Below are 15,801 nucleotides of genomic sequence, written 5' to 3'. Positions count from 1 at the left end.
CAACCCAGGTGGGACTCGAACCCACAATCCCCAGCTCCGGAGGCTGATGCCTTATCCATTAGGCCACTGGGCTTGTCTGGTTTTGGGTGTCTGGACATGTTTGCCGCCACTGGTCTAAGTAATCTTTTTTTTTTAAATGTTTTTGAAGATCTAGGGTAATGTGAAGAAAATGCAATTGATGATGTACAAATCCAAGACTTGCTTTCTAATATATGCAAAATGATTAACATAACCAGGAGGTATTTCTTTACTTGTTACATTCTGAAATTAAACTGCATATTAAAGGGTTGGTTGGGTGGTTGGTTGGTGTGGAAGAACTTGACTGGCCGCACAGAGTCCTGACCTCAACCCCATCCAAGACCTTTGGGATGAACTAAAATAGAGATTACGAAACAATAGTGTCTGACCTCACAAATGATCTATGGGATCAATGCCAGTAAAGGAGCCCCCATTAACAGCGCCAACTAGCCTCTCCATACAATCACACCTATCAGCAGAGATCAGTACTGGGAAAGTGTTTCACCTGGTGAAATAAACATTGACTGACCACCGCTCGAGTAAGGCCATGTTCAGATGTTGCAGATATCACAGCGGACTTCCTGCAGATTTCAGCCTTTGCAATGAAAATGCTGAAATCCGCAGTGAAATTCCGCAGCTTCTCCGCAACATAATGAGGATGCTGTGGAGGGGAAATTCTGCACCGCAGCCTTAATCCCGCACAGTTATTTCCCGCAACGTCTGAACTAAGTTTCCTAAAAATGTATAGAAACAAATGTAAACAACGGCTGCTGCGAAATTCCACTGCGGACTGTCCGCAGCGGAGTTCAACATCAATTCCGCCACGTCTGAATGTGCCCTAAGACTCTTCGTGGAAGACTTGCCCGCTCTTCTAACTCTTGGACAACCCAGGAAGGTTTTTAGCTATAGGGGTGCATCGACAACTCACGTGTTTGCCTTGTATTTCCACAACGTAAAATAGCGCTGCGGAAAAAAAATGACTGGCTGGATTCACACCGAGTATTTGTTGCAGATTTTGTCGCAGCTGTTGATGCAGATTTTTGAGCCAAAGCCAGAAGTTGATCCAGGAGGAAGGAGAAGTACAAGTTCTTCCTTTATATTTGTCATTCCTTTTGAAATCACTTCTGGCTTTGGCTCAAAAATCTGCATCAAAAGTTGCAACAAATCGCGATGTGTGAATTCAGCCTAATCCTACGGGAAAAATATTACGCAACTCAGACAGATTTCTCAATTGCTCAGTTGCGGAATATTTTTATCATAGGAAAAACAATACAAGACAAACACGCCACGTTTGACTGCACCCGTACTAAGCGGACTTTCATCTGCAGCCACTTTGAATTCCTTGACAACCCTTCCGTGGGGCTGAATCCGTTGTCTTGTTGCTGGGTACAAGTACGCTTGTACTATAGGAAGAACAGGGAAAAGTGTTGTCACCAACAGCTATATACCCATTCCCTGGACTGTGATATTTGATGCAACGAACAAAAGCCCCCTATACCCATTAGATTGATGACATTGCATTGCCCCAGTTTGGATGGGATGAGACTACAATCTTAGTCTGGGTTCACACGACCTATTTTCAGACGTAAACGAGGCGTATTATGCCTCGTTTTACGTCTGAAAATAGGGCTACAATACGTCGGCAAACATCTGCCCATCCATTTGAATGGGTTTGCCGACGTACTGTGCCGACGACCTGTCATTTACGCGTCGTCGTTTGACAGCTGTCAAACGACGACGCGTAAAAATACAGCCTCGTCAAAAGAAGTGCAGGACACTTATATACATTATATGCGGGACACTTATATACATTATATGCAGGACACTTCTATACATTATATGCAGGACACTTATATACATTATATGCAGGGCACTTATATACATTATATGCGGGACACTTATATACATTATATGCGGGACACTTATATACATTATATGCAGGACACTTCTATACATTATATGCAGGACACTTATATACATTATATGCGGGACACTTATATACATTATATGCGGGACACTTATATACATTATATGCAGGACACTTCTATACATTATATGCAGGACACTTATATACATTATATGCAGGGCACTTATATACATTATATGCGGGACACTTATATACATTATATGCGGGACACTTATATACATTATATGCAGGACACTTCTATACATTATATGCAGGACACTTATATACATTATATGCGGGACACTTATATACATTATATGCGGGACACTTATATACATTATATGCAGGACACTTCTATACATTATATGCAGGACACTTCTATACATTATATGCAGGACACTTATATACATTATATGCGGGACACTTATATACATTATATGCGGGACACTTATATACATTATATGCAGGACACTTATATACATTATATGCAGGACACTTATATACATTATGTGCGGGACACTTATATACATTATATGCGGGACACTTATATACATTATATGCGGGACACTTATATACATTATGTGCAGGACACTTATATACATTATATGCGGGACACTTATATACATTATATGCGGGACACTTATATACATTATATGCGGGACACTTATATACATTATATGCGGGACACTTATATACATTATATGCAGGACACTTATATACATTATATGCAGGACACTTATATACATTATATGCGGGACACTTATATACATTATATGCGGGACACTTATATACATTATATGCGGGACACTTATATACATTATATGCAGGACACTTATATACATTATATGCGGGGCACTTATATACATTATATGCGGGACACTTATATACATTATATGCAGGACACTTATATACATTATATGCGGGACACTTATATACATTATATGCAGGACACATATACATTATATGCGGGACACTTATATACATTATATGCGGGACACTTATATACATTATATGCGGGACACTTATATACATTATATGCGGGACACTTATATACATTATGTGCGGGACACTTATATACATTATGTGCGGGACACTTATATACATTATATGCAGGACACTTATATACATTATATGCAGGACACGTATATACATTATATGCAGGACACTTATATACATTATATGCAGGACACTTATATACATTATATGCAGGACACTTATATACATTATATGCAGGACAATTATATACATTATGTGCAGGACACTTATATATATTATATGCAGGACACTTATATACATTATATGCAGGGCACTTATATACATTATATGCAGGACACTTATATATATTATATGCAGGACACTTATATACATTATATGCAGGACACTTATATACATTATATGCAGGACACTTATATACATTATATGCAGGACACTTATATACATTATATGCGGGACACATATACATTATATGCGGGGCACTTATATACATTATATGCGGGACACTTATATACATTATATGCGGGACACTTATATACATTATATGCGGGACACTTATATACATTATATGCAGGACACTTATATACATTATATGCAGGACACTTATATACATTATATGCAGGACACTTATATACATTATATGCAGGACACTTATATACATTATATGCAGGACAATTATATACATTATGTGCAGGACACTTATATATATTATATGCAGGACACTTATATACATTATATGCAGGACACTTATATACATTATATGCGGGACACTTATATACATTATATGCGGGACACTTATATACATTATATGCGGGACACTTATATACATTATATGCAGGACACTTATATACATTATATGCGGGACACTTATATACATTATATGTGGGACACATATATATTATATGCGGGACACTTATATACATTATATGCGGGACACTTATATACATTATATGCGGGACACTTATATACATTAATGCGGGACACTTCTATACATTATATGCGGGACACTTATATACATTATATGCAGGACACTTATATACATTATATGCAGTACACTTATATACATTTATGCGGGACACTTATATACATTATATGCGGGACACTTACATACATTATATGCGGGACACTTATATACATTATATGCGGGACACTTGTATACATTATATGCGGGGCACTTATATACATTATATGCGGGACACTTCTATACATTATATGCAGGACACTTATATACATTATATGCAGGACAATTATATACATTATGTGCAGGACACTTATATATATTATATGCAGGACACTTATATACATTATATGCAGGACACTTATATACATTATATGCAGGACACTTATATACATTATATGCGGGACACTTATATACATTATATGCGGGACACTTATATACATTATATGCGGGACACTTATATACATTATATGCAGGACACTTATATACATTATATGCAGGACACTTATATACATTATATGCAGGACACTTATATACATTATATGCGGGACACTTATATACATTATATGCGGGACACTTATATACATTATATGCAGGACACTTATATACATTATATCCGGGACACTTATATACATTATATGCGGGACACTTCTATACATTATATGCGGGACACTTCTATACATTATATGCAGGACATTTCTATACATTATATGCAGAACACTTCTATACATTATATGCGGGACACTTATATACATTATATGCAGGACACTTATAAACATTATATGCAGGACACTTATATACATTATATGCAGGACACTTATATACATTATATGCAGGACACTTATATACATTATATGCGGGACACTTATATACATTATATGCGGGACACTTATATACATTATATGCAGGACACTTATATACATTATATCCGGGACACTTATATACATTATATGCGGGACACTTCTATACATTATATGCGGGACACTTCTATACATTATATGCAGGACACTTCTATACATTATATGCAGAACACTTCTATACATTATATGAGGGACACTTATATACATTATATGCAGGACACTTATAAACATTATATGCAGGACACTTATATACATTATATGCGGGACACTTATATACATTATATGCAGGACACTTATATACATTATATGCGGGACACTTATATACATTATATGCAGGACACTTATAAACATTATATGCAGGACACTTATATACATTATATGCGGGACACTTATATACATTATATGCAGGACACTTATATACATTATATGCAGGACACTTATATACATTATATGCGGGACACTTATATACATTATATGCAGGACACTTATAAACATTATATGCAGGACACTTATATACATTATATGCGGGACACTTATATACATTATATGCAGGACACTTATATACATTATATGCAGGACACTTATATACATTATATGCAGGACACATATATACATTATATGCAGAACACTTATATACATTATATGCAGGACACTTATATACATTATATGCAGGACACTTATATACATTATATGCAGGACAATTATATACATTATGTGCAGGACACTTATATACATTATATGCAGGACACTTATATACATTATGTGCAGGACACTTATATACATTATATGCAGGACACTTATATACATTATATGCAGGACACTTATATACATTATATGCAGGACACTTATATACATTATATGCAGGACACTTATATACATTATATGCGGGACACTTCTATACATTATATGCGGGACACTTCTATACATTATATGCAGGACACTTCTATACATTATATGCAGGACACTTATATACATTATATGCGGGACACTTATACACATCATATGCGGGACACTTATATACATTATATGCAGGACACTTATATACATTATATGCAGGACACTTATATATATTATATGCAGGACACTTCTATACATTATATGCGGGACACTTCTACACATTGTATGCGGGACACTTCTATACATTATATGCGGGACACTTATATACATTATATGCGGGACACTTATATACATTATATGCAGGACACTTATATACATTATATGCGGGACACTTATATACATTATATGCAGGACACTTATATACATTATATGCGGGACACTTATATACATTATATGCAGGGCACTTATATACATTATATGCAGGACACTTCTATACATTATATGCAGGACACTTCTATACATTATATGCAGCACACTTATATACATTATATGCAGGACACTTATATACATTATATGCAGGACACTTATATATATTATATGCGGGACACTTATATACATTATATGCGGGACACTTATATACATTATATGCAGGGCACTTATATACATTATATGCAGGACACTTCTATACATTATATGCAGAACACTTATATACATTATATGCAGGGCACTTATATACATTATATGCAGGACACTTCTATACATTATATGCAGGACACTTATATACATTATATGCAGGACACTTATATACATTATATGCGGGACACTTCTATACATTATATGCGGGACACTTATATACATTATATGCAGGACACTTCTATACATTATATGCAGGACACTTCTATACATTATATGCAGGACACTTCTATACATTATATGCGGGACACTTATATACATTATATGCGGGTCACTTATATACATTATATGCGGGACACTTATATACATTATATGCAGGACACTTATATACATTATATGCAGGGCACTTATATACATTATATGCGGGACGCTTATGTACATTATATGCGGGACACTTATATATATTATATGCGGGACACTTATATACATTATATGCAGGGCACTTATATACATTATATGCAGGACACTTATATATATTATATGCAGGACACTTATATACATTATATGCAGGACACTTATATACATTATATGCAGGACACTTATATACATTATATGCAGGACACTTATATACATTATATGCGGGACACTTATATACATTATATGCAGGACACTTATATACATTATATGCAGGACACTTATATACATTATATGCAGGACACTTATATACATTATATGCAGGACACTTATATACATTATATGCAGGACACTTATATACATTATATGCGGGACACATATACATTATATGCGGGGCACTTATATACATTATATGCGGGACACTTATATACATTATATGCGGGACACTTATATACATTATATGCGGGACACTTATATACATTATATGCAGGACACTTATATACATTATATGCAGGACACTTATATACATTATATGCAGGACACTTATATACATTATATGCAGGACACTTATATACATTATATGCAGGACAATTATATACATTATGTGCAGGACACTTATATATATTATATGCAGGACACTTATATACATTATATGCAGGACACTTATATACATTATATGCGGGACACTTATATACATTATATACGGGACACTTATATACATTATATGCGGGACACTTATATACATTATATGCAGGACACTTATATACATTATATGCGGGACACTTATATACATTATATGCGGGACACTTATATACATTAATGCGGGACACTTCTATACATTATATGCGGGACACTTATATACATTATATGCAGGACACTTATATACATTATATGCAGTACACTTATATACATTATATGCGGGACACTTATATACATTATATGCGGGACACTTACATACATTATATGCGGGACACTTATATACATTATATGCGGGACACTTGTATACATTATATGCGGGGCACTTATATACATTATATGCGGGACACTTCTATACATTATATGCAGGACACTTATATACATTATATGCAGGACAATTATATACATTATGTGCAGGACACTTATATATATTATATGCAGGACACTTATATACATTATATGCAGGACACTTATATACATTATATGCAGGACACTTATATACATTATATGCGGGACACTTATATACATTATATGCGGGACACTTATATACATTATATGCGGGACACTTATATACATTATATGCAGGACACTTATATACATTATATGCAGGACACTTATATACATTATATGCAGGACACTTATATACATTATATGCGGGACACTTATATACATTATATGCGGGACACTTATATACATTATATGCAGGACACTTATATACATTATATCCGGGACACTTATATACATTATATGCGGGACACTTCTATACATTATATGCGGGACACTTCTATACATTATATGCAGGACACTTCTATACATTATATGCAGAACATTTCTATACATTATATGCGGGACACTTATATACATTATATGCAGGACACTTATAAACATTATATGCAGGACACTTATATACATTATATGCAGGACACTTATATACATTATATGCAGGACACTTATATACATTATATGCAGGACACTTATATACATTATATGCGGGACACTTATATACATTATATGCGGGACACTTATATACATTATATGCAGGACACTTATATACATTATATCCGGGACACTTATATACATTATATGCGGGACACTTCTATACATTATATGCGGGACACTTCTATACATTATATGCAGGACACTTCTATACATTATATGCAGAACACTTCTATACATTATATGCGGGACACTTATATACATTATATGCAGGACACTTATAAACATTATATGCAGGACACTTATATACATTATATGCGGGACACTTATATACATTATATGCAGGACACTTATATACATTATATGCGGGACACTTATATACATTATATGCAGGACACTTATAAACATTATATGCAGGACACTTATATACATTATATGCGGGACACTTCTATACATTATATGCAGGACACTTATATACATTATATGCAGGACACTTATATACATTATATGCGGGACACTTATATACATTATATGCAGGACACTTATAAACATTATATGCAGGACACTTATATACATTATATGCGGGACACTTATATACATTATATACAGGACACTTATATACATTATATGCAGGACACTTATATACATTATATGCAGGACACATATATACATTATATGCAGAACATTTATATACATTATATGCAGGACACTTATATACATTATATGCAGGACACTTATATACATTATATGCAGGACAATTATATACATTATGTGCAGGACACTTATATACATTATATGCAGGACACTTATATACATTATATGCAGGACACTTATATACATTATATGCAGGACACTTATATACATTATATGCAGGACACTTATATACATTATATGCGGGACACTTCTATACATTATATGCGGGACACTTCTATACATTATATGCAGGACACTTCTATACATTATATGCAGGACACTTATATACATTATATGCGGGACACTTAGGGCGGGTTCACACATAGCGGAATTTCACTTAAATTCCGCTGCGGACACTCCGCAGCGTTAATCCGCAGCGGAGCCGTTTCTCCATTGACTTTCACTTTAATTTAGCAGTGTTCGTTTACACGATGCGTACAATTCCGCTGCGGAGCATAGGCTGCGGAGCGGAATTTGGTGTCCGCAGCATGCTCTGTCTGTTGCGGAGCAGTGGCGGACTGGTTGCGGACTCATGGCGGAATTTCTCCATTGACTTCAATGGAGAGTCAAAATTCCGCAATGAAGTCCGCAGATCTTATGTGTGCTGCGGAGCGTATTGTTTTTACTACCATGACATTTCTTCATTCTGGCTGGACCTATGTATTTCTAGGTCTACAGCCAGACTGAGGAAGTCAATGGGGCTCCCGTAATGACGGGAGCGTTGCTAGGAGACGTCTGTAAATAGTCACTGTCCAGGGTGCTGAAAGAGTTACGCGATCGGCAGTAACTGTTTCTGCACCCGGGACAGTGACTACCGATCACAATATACATGTATCTGTAAAAAAACATATAAGTTCATACTTACCGAGAACTCCCTGCGTCTGTCTCCAGTCCGGCCTCCCAGGATGACGTTTCAGTGTAAGTGACGGCTGCAGCCAATCACAGGCCAAGCACAGGCTGCAGCGGTCACATGGACTGGAGCGTCATCCAGGGAGGTCGGGCCGGATGCCGAAAGAGGGACGCGTCACCAAGACAACGGGCGGTAAGTATGAATTTCTTTGACTTTCACTAGGGAAAGTGCTGTCCCTTCTCTCTATCCTGCACTGAATAGGGAGAAGAGAAGCACTTTTCCTGCAGTCCGCAGCGGCCAGTCCGCATCAATTTTCTGCACATTTTGTGCAGATCCGCTGCAGAATCTGCAACGCAGATTCTGTGCGGCATTGATGCGGACAGTTGCGGAGGAATTCCGCCATGTGTGGTCATGCCCTTATACACATCATATGCGGGACACTTATATACATTATATGCAGGACACTTATATACATTATATGCAGGACACTTATATATATTATATGCAGGACACTTCTATACATTATATGCGGGACACTTCTACACATTGTATGCGGGACACTTCTATACATTATATGCGGGACACTTATATACATTATATGCAGGACACTTATATACATTATATGCGGGACACTTATATACATTATATGCAGGGCACTTATATACATTATATGCGGGACACTTATATACATTATATGCAGGGCACTTATATACATTATATGCAGGACACTTCTATACATTATATGCAGGACACTTCTATACATTATATGCAGGACACTTATATACATTATATGCAGGACACTTATATACATTATATGCAGGACACTTATATACATTATATGCGGGACACTTATATACATTATATGCGGGACACTTATATACATTATATGCAGGGCACTTATATACATTATATGCAGGACACTTCTATACATTATATGCAGAACACTTATATACATTATATGCAGGGCACTTATATACATTATATGCAGGACACTTTTATACATTATATGCAGGACACTTATATACATTATATGCAGGACACTTATATACATTATATGCGGGACACTTCTATACATTATATGCGGGACACTTATATACATTATATGCAGGACACTTCTATACATTATATGCAGGACACTTCTATACATTATATGCAGGACACTTCTATACATTATATGCGGGACACTTATATACATTATATGCAGGTCACTTATATACATTATATGCGGGACACTTATATACATTATATGCAGGACACTTATATACATTATATGCAGGGCACTTATATACATTATATGCGGGACGCTTATGTACATTATATGCGGGACACTTATATATATTATATGCGGGACACTTATATACATTATATGCAGGGCACTTATATACATTATATGCAGGACACTTATATATATTATATGCAGGACACTTATATACATTATATGCAGGACACTTATATACATTATATGCAGGACACTTATATACATTATATGCAGGACACTTATATACATTATATGCAGGACACTTATATACATTATATGCGGGACACTTATATACATTATATGCGGGGCACTTATATACATTATATGCGGGACACTTATATACATTATATGCAGGACACTTATATACATTATATGCGGGACACTTATATACATTATATGCAGGACACTTATATACATTATATGCAGGACACTTATATACATTATATGCAGGACACTTATATACATTATATGCAGGACACTTATATACATTATATGCAGGACAATTATATACATTATGTGCAGGACACTTATATATATTATATGCAGGACACTTATATACATTATATGCAGGACACTTATATACATTATATGCAGGACACTTATATAAATTATATGCGGGACACTTATATACATTATATGCGGGACACTTATATACATTATATGCGGGACACTTATATACATTATATGCAGGACACTTATATACATTATATGCGGGACACTTATATACATTATATGCGGGACACATATATATTATATGCGGGACACTTATATACATTATATGCGGGACACTTATATACATTATATGCGGGACACTTATATACATTATATGCGGGACACTTCTATACATTATATGCGGGACACTTATATACATTATATGCAGGACACTTATATACATTATATGCAGTACACTTATATACATTATATGCGGGACACTTATATACATTATATGCGGGACACTTACATACATTATATGCGGGACACTTATATACATTATATGCGGGACACTTGTATACATTATATGCGGGGCACTTATATACATTATATGCGGGACACTTCTATACATTATATGTGGGACACTTATATACATTATATGCGGGACACTTATATACATTATATGCGGGACACTTATATACATTATATGCGGGACGCTTATGTACATTATATGCGGGACACTTATATATATTATATGCGGGACACTTATATACATTATATGCAGGGCACTTATATACATTATATGCAGGACACTTATATATATTATATGCAGGACACTTATATACATTATATGCAGGACACTTATATACATTATATGCAGGACACTTATATACATTATATGCAGGACACTTATATACATTATATGCAGGACACTTATATACATTATATGCGGGACACTTATATACATTATATGCGGGGCACTTATATACATTATATGCGGGACACTTATATACATTATATGCAGGACACTTATATACATTATATGCGGGACACTTATATACATTATATGCAGGACACTTATATACATTATATGCAGGACACTTATATACATTATATGCAGGACACTTATATACATTATATGCAGGACACTTATATACATTATATGCAGGACAATTATATACATTATGTGCAGGACACTTATATATATTATATGCAGGACACTTATATACATTATATGCAGGACACTTATATACATTATATGCAGGACACTTATATAAATTATATGCGGGACACTTATATACATTATATGCGGGACACTTATATACATTATATGCGGGACACTTATATACATTATATGCAGGACACTTATATACATTATATGCGGGACACTTATATACATTATATGCGGGACACATATATATTATATGCGGGACACTTATATACATTATATGCGGGACACTTATATACATTATATGCGGGACACTTATATACATTATATGCGGGACACTTCTATACATTATATGCGGGACACTTATATACATTATATGCAGGACACTTATATACATTATATGCAGTACACTTATATACATTATATGCGGGACACTTATATACATTATATGCGGGACACTTACATACATTATATGCGGGACACTTATATACATTATATGCGGGACACTTGTATACATTATATGCGGGGCACTTATATACATTATATGCGGGACACTTCTATACATTATATGTGGGACACTTATATACATTATATGCGGGACACTTATATACATTATATGCGGGACACTTATATACATTATATGCGGGACACTTCTATACATTATATGCGGGACACTTATATACATTATATGCGGGACACTTCTATACATTATATGCGGGCCACTTATATACATTATATGCAGGACACTTATATATATTATATGCAGGACACTTATATACATTATATGCAGGACACTTATATACATTATATGCAGGACACTTATATACATTATATGCGGGACACTTATATACATTATATGCAGGACACTTATATACATTATATGCGGGACACTTATATACATTATATGCGGGGCACTTATATACATTATATGCGGGACACTTATATACATTATATGCAGGACACTTATATACATTATATGCGGGACACTTATATACATTATATGCAGGACACTTATATACATTATATGCAGGACACTTATATACATTATATGCAGGACACTTATATACATTATGTGCAGGACACTTATATACATTATATGCAGGACAATTATATACATTATGTGCAGGACACTTATATATATTATATGCAGGACACTTATATACATTATATGCAGGGCACTTATATACATTATATGCAGGACACTTATATATATTATATGCAGGACACTTATATACATTATATGCAGGACACTTATATACATTATATGCAGGACACTTATATACATTATATGCAGGACACTTATATACATTATATGCGGGACACTTATATACATTATATGCGGGGCACTTATATACATTATATGCGGGACACTTATATACATTATATGCGGGACACTTATATACATTATATGCGGGACACTTATATACATTATATGCAGGACACTTATATACATTATATGCAGGACACTTATATACATTATATGCAGGACACTTATATACATTATATGCAGGACACTTATATACATTATATGCAGGACAATTATATACATTATGTGCAGGACACTTATATATATTATATGCAGGACACTTATATACATTATATGCAGGACACTTATATACATTATATGCAGGACACTTATATACATTATATGCGGGACACTTATATACATTATATGCGGGACACTTATATACATTATATGCGGGACACTTATATACATTATATGCGGGACACTTATATACATTATATGCGGGACACTTATATACATTATATGCGGGACACATATATATTATATGCGGGACACTTATATACATTATATGCGGGACACTTATATACATTATATGCGGGACACTTATATACATTATATGCGGGACACTTCTATACATTATATGCGGGACACTTATATACATTATATGCAGGACACTTATATACATTATATGCAGTACACTTATATACATTATATGCGGGACACTTATATACATTATATGCGGGACACTTATATACATTATATGCAGGACACTTATATACATTATATGCAGGACACTCATATACATTATATGCAGGACACTTATATACATTATATGCAGGACACTTATATACATTATATGCGGGACACTTATATACATTATATGCGGGACACTTATATACATTATATGCGGGACACTTATATACATTATATGCAGGACACTTATATACATTATATGCGGGACACTTATATACATTATATGCGGGACACATATATATTATATGCGGGACACTTATATACATTATATGCGGGGCACTTATATACATTATATGCGGGACACTTATATACATTATATGCGGGACACTTCTATACATTATATGCGGGACACTTATATACATTATATGCAGGACACTTATATACATTATATGCAGTACACTTATATACATTATATGCGGGACACTTATATACATTATATGCGGGACACTTACATACATTATATGCGGGACACTTATATACATTATATGCGGGACACTTGTATACATTATATGCGGGGCACTTATATACATTATATGCGGGACACTTATATACATTATATGCGGGACACTTATATACATTATATGCGGGACACTTATATACATTATATGCAGGACACTTATATACATTATATGCAGGACACTTATATACATTATATGCAGGACACTTATATACATTATATGCAGGACACTTATATACATTATATGCAGGACAATTATATACATTATGTGCAGGACACTTATATATATTATATGCAGGACACTTATATACATTATATGCAGGACACTTATATACATTATATGCAGGACACTTATATACATTATATGCGGGACACTTATATACATTATATGCGGGACACTTATATACATTATATGCGGGACACTTATATACATTATATGCGGGACACTTATATACATTATATGCGGGACACTTATATACATTATATGCGGGACACATATATATTATATGCGGGACACTTATATACATTATATGCGGGACACTTATATACATTATATGCGGGACACTTATATACATTATATGCGGGACACTTCTATACATTATATGCGGGACACTTATATACATTATATGCAGGACACTTATATACATTATATGCAGTACACTTATATACATTATATGCGGGACACTTATATAC

At 34.4% G+C, this 15,801-nt stretch overlaps 1 non-coding gene across 1 annotated transcript; it reads right to left on the bottom strand.

Annotated features, from left to right (window-relative positions):
- Positions 1-73, bottom strand: TRNAR-CCG (transfer RNA arginine (anticodon CCG)). The gene has a single exon. It is a non-coding gene; the product is annotated as a tRNA-Arg (tRNA).
- Positions 74-15,801: the final 15,728 nt, after the last annotated feature.

Source organism: Rhinoderma darwinii, chromosome 10, assembly GCF_050947455.1.
Source record: "Rhinoderma darwinii isolate aRhiDar2 chromosome 10, aRhiDar2.hap1, whole genome shotgun sequence".
In the NCBI taxonomy this organism is placed as follows: Eukaryota; Metazoa; Chordata; class Amphibia; order Anura; family Rhinodermatidae; genus Rhinoderma; species Rhinoderma darwinii.
This window is presented reverse-complemented; position numbering and strand designations above follow the sequence as displayed.